General features: G+C 36.0%; 1 long non-coding RNA gene across 2 annotated transcripts; it reads right to left on the bottom strand.

Annotated features, from left to right (window-relative positions):
- Positions 1-1,270: 1,270 nt before the first annotated feature.
- Positions 1,271-4,460, bottom strand: LOC109068146. 2 transcript variants are annotated; one of them, XR_006154908.1, is made up of 6 exons: positions 4,049-4,460; positions 3,521-3,565; positions 3,347-3,406; positions 3,158-3,248; positions 2,834-2,988; positions 1,271-1,508 (listed from the first exon to the last, which is right to left on the bottom strand). It is a non-coding gene; the product is annotated as an uncharacterized LOC109068146 (long non-coding RNA). The 2 variants fall into 2 exon arrangements; XR_006154907.1 differs by having other exon boundaries at positions 3,521-4,212.
- Between the last annotated feature and the right edge of the window lie 3,779 nt (positions 4,461-8,239).

The raw sequence follows: 8,239 nt of genomic DNA, 5'->3' as shown, positions 1-8,239 counted from the left end.
ATTACTTCCTGTGTGACTTGATCTTAAATGGCAAATGCAAAACTATCTGCCTGAGATGGGTGTCCATATTTGCATCAACCTTCCACAATAAATGAGGCTGAGTAAATGTTGACCAAATGATACTTTCTGGTAGAACAATTTTTGCAGTTTGATACATTTTGCTTTCAAAGATATATTACCCTTTACCCATTGATTGCTCATTTGCAAATGTGGCTGTAGCCGGCTTTGTTTGGCTAAGTGAACTGGTTGTCGGATTGAGTGTTTAATGCTCATGCCTACATGCAAATGATCAGTTTGTGGCCTCCTCCATTTCTGACAATAGCAAATCTGCTACATCGTCCCATAGGTAAGCTTTTATCAAATACAAGCTGTTCCAGATTTCCTTTTTGTATTATTTTGCACAACTAAAAAAAATAAAATAAATAAAAATAATAAATAAAAATAATTTGTATCTGCTCTTTATATAACCTCTAAGCCTCTGTTTCTCCCCTGCATGTTTGACATGATTCATTCCCCATTATTTATCATATGCAACGTGAATGCCCATCAACCAGTCGTGAGTAATGGATTTGTCATAACCTACACTGTTAAAAAAAAATTGTCAAATTTACGGTAAAATACCGGCAGCTGTGGTTGCCAGGAATATACCGTGAAAAAAATGTGGAATCTGTAAAAGACAATACGGTATACTGGTTTTGTAACCCTAAATTTTACAGTAGACAACGTATTTTTTTTTACCAAAATCATGGTAGAAAAAAACAAATATAGTTGTCAATTATACAGTAATTTTATGTAAAAAATGCAACTTTCCATAGCTTTTTACGGATATTTGCAGTAAAAAAAAGTTATAATATAATAATATATACAGTAATTTGTTGTTAATTTAACAGTAATAGGATAGACCCTATTATGGTAAATAACTGTAAAAATAACAGAAATATGTTTAACCTTATTAAAACCTTTGACAGTAAAAAAAACAGTGAAATTGTATAACAAATTACAGCATTTTATTTTGACCAGATACATTTTACGGTAAATTCCTGGCAACCACAGCTGCCGGTATTTTACTGCTAAAAATACAGTACAATATGAGGAACATAAATAGTTTACCGTACATTTTACATTTGCAACCGCTAAATATAGAAAAATCTAAAGATGCTCATATATAACCATGGTAGTGAATATTACTGATAAACAATGAGAAAATTTGACATACCATTTGAAAACAGACTAAACATATCATTTTCTCTATTCCTACCAAAACAGCATAGATCTTGAGAATACAGCATGTTTCCATATATATGGCTGGTAATCCATGGAGAAATTAATAAACATGAAACAAAAAATGACCTGCCCCTGACCGATCAACAGTAATGAGTCACTGGGTCCTGCCTTGGTGAAGGAAAGCACTCAGTGGAGTTTCTAATGCGCATGGTGTCGAAGATACAAGCTCTGCAGGAGTACTTCAATGTCCATCAGGAGTTCACTTTGGACTGGCAGGATCCCCTCTGCAGCAAAAAAATTGACAGTTTCAAAAGTTTGATCAGTGCTTGAGCAAAATGCACAGAAATGAACAAAACGTGCTGTCAAAAACAGATCTAATGATAAATGATTTCTTAGGTGTAAAGTATGCAGTTCTTAAAGGATTAGTTCACTTTTAAAAAACTTTTGCCGATAATTTACTCACCCCCATGTCATCCAAGATGTCCATGTCTTTCTTTCTTCAGTCGAAAACAAATTAAGGTTTTTGATGAAAACATTCCAGGATTTTTCCCTATATTATGGTCTCCAATGGGACCCAAACGGTTTAAGGTCCAAATGACAGTTTCAGTGCAGCTTCAAAGGGCTTTAAACGATACCAGACGATGAATATGGGTCTTATCTAGCGAAACGATCGCTCACTTCAAAAATAAATAAAAAAGTTTAAGTTTTATAAGCACAAATGCTCGCCTTGCTCTGTTCTGTGATGCGCGTTAGTGACGTCACGTAATACGCAATTACGTTGAAAAGGTCAAGTTGACGTGTTTACAAATGTGGGGAAGGAGGACCATATACACCACATATTCAAATGTATTTGTGTCAGTTTATCGTTTAAAATGCCCATTTCGTGTGCGTATCCTGGGTGCTTTAATATTAAAAAGCCTAAAAGCAAATTTTCTTCAGGACAGAAATTTTTCAAGCGTGACCTTTTAAACGTAAATGCGTATTACGTGACGTCACGAACGCGCATCACAGAACAGAGCAAGGCGAGCATTTGTGCTTATAAAACTTAAACTTTTTTATTTATTTTTGAAATGAGCGATCGTTTCGCTAGATAAGACCCTTATTCATCGTCTGGTATCGTTTTAAAGCCCTTTGAAGCTGCACTGAAACTGTCATTTGGACCTTGAACCGTTTGGGTCCCATTGGAGAACATAATATAGGGAAAAATCCTGGAATGTTTTCATCAAAAACCTTAATTTGTTTTCGACTGAAGAAAGAAAGACATGGACATCTTGGATGACATGGGGGTGAATAAATTATCAGCAAAAGTTTTTTTTAAAGTGAACTAATCCTTTAAATCTACTTATGTACATTGACAACGCAGCCCTAATCACAATAATAATTTGTTGGAAAACATTGTATTTAAGTTTCCTATTGATTTATCATAGAACTTGAAGTTAATGACTGAATGCATGGTGATGAGACCTATCATTCAATCTACATTTTATAGCGTCAGTTTCCTTCATCGTATGAAACTGCTCACCTGGAAATGAACCTGAGCTCGGCTGATTAAGATTAGTGTCTCCTGTCCATCTTTCTTTTGCAAAACTTGAATAATACCACTGCTTACCTCTTATTGAATCTTTGGGTGCAGACTTAATTGAAGAGCCTCGTATAAACACGATGTGATGTTTAGGGAAACCAAAGAATACAGGCGCCATCATTTCTGCCAGAAGACTCACAGGGGGGCAACGAAGCTTTCATTGTGGACTGGCTAGATCCCTTCTGCATTCAGAAAGAAAACAAAAAGGGCATACACCATAAATAATAATAACTGACAAAAATAATGAGACAAGAAATTAAAGTAACAAGAAAATAAGTGCAAAACAAGTTTCCCTGTGTTGCAGTGTAGCTGAATGTTTTTCAACAATTTGATTTACGGTAAAACACATACCAAATATTTCCAGCCAAGGTTTGATTCAATCTTTAGCATGCTTTTCCTGCCATTGTCTTGAAATGGTTTCACCTGTCACTCTCATTTGATGCTGTTTACAAAAACAAAACAGCAATACTGTAAAGGGACAAAGGAAAATTAATTTAATGAAAAAAAAAAAAAAAAAAAGATTGTGACCTGAAATCTCACCATTTCCTGAGAGTCACAGGTCCTTTGAGTATCCTTATGGTTTCTGCTCAGATTCAGTGTCTGAAAAGGGCAGGAACAAAACAAATCTTTTTAATCATAATAAAGACAAAATAAGATTTAGAGACAACAGAGAAATTTGTAAAATATCTTCTAGAATCTGTTTACTTTACTAACCTTGAAAGAGACTCTCGGGTCTTAGCTGTGTCACCACCCTTAAACCTTAAACACATGCATCAGAAAACCACTGCAACAAAATCTCAGATGTCCTTCACTGACATTTTTATTGTCTTGAACATATTTTGACCTCGACACACTTGCTGCTAGTCAAATATATTGCAAATATATTCAATGAATAAATGACAAGAAATGCAATAGCATCATTTTTAAAGTATGACTTTACATAAGTAATCAAGCACATAAGCTTGTGACATCAATTTTGCAGAACCTTACAGCTACAAAATGCTATAATAACAGTTAAAGTCAGGTAATGTTTGTAACAGACAGTGCGGTTTAAATTTCAATGTTAACAGTTCAGTGCAACACTTAACTTGTTTGCTAATTAGGGCAATACAAAATTCAAATAGTTTAAACTCTAACTAAATTCACAACCTCACTCATAAAAAACGAACTCCTAAAATGATCTATAAAAGCTGGGCTGGTGGGTTTTTATAACAGAGATAACTTGAAGTTGCATGAACTCACCTCGAATTAATTGTAAGTTGCCAGGATGTCTACAAATTCCGAAGATGCTGGTGCAAGCAGCTATAAATGGCGCTAATACGAGTTCAAAACTACGTCCGTTAGCGAAGCCAACAAGTCTCCTGCAAGAAAAAAAAAAAAAAGCGCGCGGCACACAGCTCAGCAGCGTAATTTTCAGGTGACGTCATCCCGCAATGTGATGTCGCTCTTTCTTTCTTTAGGAGGAGGTTTGATCAGAAGTCACGTCTTGCCTTGCTTCCCCTTTTTTTTGGTGAAATGGTTCGCTCATACTGCACAATGTTGCTACCAGAAAACATTTTTTTCTCTGCAATTCGAACGTAAAACGTCTGTACACAGTTTACCAGCAACCAATCAACAGCGATCACACAAACTCAAAATTTAAGGCGGACCCTAAGGTGGTCTGATAATATGGCGTGAAACATAACATAAAGTTGTTTTAAATTAATAATTAAAAAAGATTATTGAAATCAATTTTATTCACAACCATGAACTTTATTTTAAACTTCTTCTTTTGCTGTTGTTTTTTTTTTATCAGAAGGTTAACAATGATATACTGCAGGCCTAACTTTTAATCTGTATATCAGTATCTGAATTTTAAAATAAAAAATACTATCAATTTTAGCGTCTTTTACTGCTGATATTTGCTTTTTTTTAAATTGTATTTACTGGTTGTATTATTACGGTGGACCCTATTTTTTAACATCTTGCTTCTGTAAATGAATGTTTTGTTTGCTTAAAAATCTACAGATTTATACTGTGAATTCCAATGTGCACAACCCCAAAAGATGTAGTTTTGCTCAAATAATACCGTAAAATCTAAGGTTTTCAGACATTTTCAACATTACAATATTTAATTGTAAAATGTATGCATATTTATTTGTTTTCACAGAAAATATTTATAATTTCAACATTTTATTACAGTAAAAAACAAAGTTTTATCCAGTCTCACAATTAATGGTTATTCAATCTATTTAATACAGTAAAAGGAAGTTTTTGGTTTTACGCTCCATTACCGTTGGAATTTGACGGTGTTTTGCTGTATATTTTACTGACTTTTTTTACAGTGTACCATGCCTGGCTTCATTGCTGCTGCAGAGCGTGGGAGTGTAGCACACATTGTGGCCGTTCAGGCAGCTGACTGGCAGAATGCTTGTCAGTGTGTCAATGTACCGATGGAAGAGAGAGGTCAGGGAAGGTCACTCCACACCTGGCTGTACCTGATGGGCAGCACTCAGGACGGGTCACCGCGGGCCCAGCGAACAGGACGTCTCAGGTACTGGAGCACTGTGACTCCACAGAGTCTAGTGAAACCACTTGACCTAATTAGAGTGTCACACGACTGATGTGAACAGCAGTCACCGAAAGAGGTTGGAGAACTTCATCATGGGATTGTGAAACTAATTTGACATCCCTGTCAGTCAATATCATTAGGCCTGGTTTATTCTTAGCACTCTGAGTGAGTGTGAGGATGTCAACGCAAAAGGCAATGCCATTATTTTTGATTATTTTGTTAAAGAAGAAGTTCCTCTGTGAATCACACTTAATGTGAAATACAGTGTAAAATGCAATTAAAAGAACATGACACACGCTGTTCATATTTTAGGTTGGAGGTGACTTTTATTTCTGGAAAGCATTTGATTAGACATAATTTCTCAAGCTCAACGGGAGTCATTGATTCTTCTTTAAATTCATAATTTTGATGCAAATATTTTCAATGTTTTTTTCATATACAATTGCAATTAAAATTATTAATAATAATACAAATTTACAAATTTACATATTTAAGCTTTTTTGAAGATCCAAAGTTTTTGTTTTTACAAATTGCATCTACAGCAGTTTAGTGGCATATTAACCCTTAAATGCATACCTCAGGTCTTCTCTTCTCCATCCTTGATTTTATTTATTTATTTTTTTTAAGTTAAACATCAACTTATTATTCCTCAGTATATTCATTATAAACAATATGACAAGGAAAAAAAATAAAAATAAAAGCAAAACGTCTCGGTTACGTAAGTAACCCTCGTTCCCTGAAGGAGGGAATGGACCATAGCTGGTGACCCGGCCGCTCAGCGGTGGTATAGCAGCTGTGGCGACGGGATGTGATGTCTCCATTCCCTCCTTCAGGGAACGAGGGTTACATACGTAACCGAGATGTTCCCTTATCGGTCACTCTCGACATCACGTTGGTAATGACCGATGTATTGGAATCACTACCAAAACGCCATGGATGCTGCCCCTTCCAGTGTCCTGTGCAAGCCTCCTGCGCCCCCTTTTTGGTGTAGGCTGGGGCTTGCAACAAGAAGGCCAGTCAGTGTTGTCGTAGCACTAGGAGCCAACAAAACTGGGGAGTGCTAGCAATGCTCCCAGATGCCATACAAGAGGCAACACTAACCTATGTTCAGGCAGAGGGTGCATGAGTAGTACGTTTGATCACACTCTCAATCTGCCCACAGCTGATCACTGGCAAGAGAGGAGGGTGAGTGTGATCCGAGACTGTCCCGTCCACAACTCCCTGTCCCCTCTTGGGACCCAGAGATAGAAGAAACTGCTCTTTTGTCGAAGTTTTGGGAACCACTGAAGTCAGTGGCAGGGAAAAAAAAGAAAAAAAAAACGTGCTGCAAATATGCACAACACAGCCAAATACAGAAACCCGCTGCAAATACTTACAACACAGTCAAATACAGAAATGCGCTGCAAATACTCTTAATGTGAACAAGTAAAGAAACCCGCTGCAAATACCAATAACACAACTAAATATGAGTTGGAATTCTAGTTTGCAAGAGTGTGATTATAAACACAACAAGACTTTGAAAGCGATTCGTGAGTAGATGAGTTCACCATGATTACATTTAATGTCCCTGACAACTTCTGTAGTTTCTTTCTATCTTTTTTTTTTTTTTTTTGGCCACTTGTTAAACTAAAAGTCAAAGTTAAACACTTGAATGATGAAACCACAGTTTCAGAGTATTCTGAGTATAGGGATTCAGAAACAGTGTACTCCTACACAGCTCATCTTTCTGTGGCTGAATAAATATGATTATGCTTATATTAACTGTTCAGCCTCCTGCACCTCTTATCACCTTCTTTTTGGATCATTAGTCATCAGATCCTCTACTGCAGGTATCACGATGGTCGCAGCCATTTTAACTGCAAATTCAAGTGAGTTAAGTGCTGCTAAAAACAAGCTCTAACAGATCATTTCATGTTTCATGTTTCAAGTTCATTTCGAAAGTGATGTCTGAGTGGGTGAGTTATTTACTCTGTAATTAGTCTATCCAGTTCCATGCATTCATGCTGATTTATGAACCATTTGTGAGCATGAGAGGTGGGCATTATCTAATTGGCCTCATTTTTTATACTTACTAGTATGTAACATTGACAGGTTTAAAAATGCAGTTTTGTATGTTTGGATAGATGCTGAAATGTAAAATATGGACGTATTGACAACATCTAAAATGTAAACAAAAGAGTTTTGTTATGAGATTTTACTTTTGTGCATGTCACTCAGAAAAAAAAAAGAAAAAAAAAAAAAAAAAAAAACCCTTCTAAAAATGCCTTCAGGGCTGAAAGTTTTTCACTTTATGAAGGTGAACATTTCTTATTCAAGCACACCACACCTGAAACACAACATGTGTCAATCTGTGAGAGCCAATGAGCAATAGATTTCACTGCCATAAATCTTGTAGTAAAGTTTACTGAAGTGGCAATTTTTTGTGACAAAGCATGTCTCAATCAGCTCCCTAGTTCAGTAGTTAGGGCACTGATCAGGGCATTGGTCATTTTAAGGGCTGTCTAAATCACAAAATCTTTCTAGTGCGCTGTAACACTCCTTCCCAAAAAAAATAAAATAAAATAAAAAAATCCCACAATGCACCACAAACACCAGGGAGCATAAATGCTGAATATACTCCCTTCTCAGGAAATTACATCACATTTCTGAAGCATAAAACATAAAATGCACAAACTAAGTAATTATAAAATGACAAGTAATAGAAGATTTGAAAATATGAAATGAGGGACTTTGATTTGTACAGAGCACAGTTTTTTGACGCTTACGGTCACTGCTGGTAAAGGAAGCTTGAATTTGGGTCTGTTCCTCACAGTTTTGTGGATTCTTAAAATTTGCATTACATCACACCAATAAAATTTGTTACTTTTGTGAATTTATGTTTT

Source organism: Cyprinus carpio, chromosome B5 (genome assembly GCF_018340385.1).
Source record: "Cyprinus carpio isolate SPL01 chromosome B5, ASM1834038v1, whole genome shotgun sequence".
In the NCBI taxonomy this organism is placed as follows: domain Eukaryota; kingdom Metazoa; phylum Chordata; class Actinopteri; order Cypriniformes; family Cyprinidae; genus Cyprinus; species Cyprinus carpio.
The sequence above is the reverse complement of the archived record's forward strand: the minus strand, read 5'-3'. Positions and strand labels throughout refer to the sequence as shown.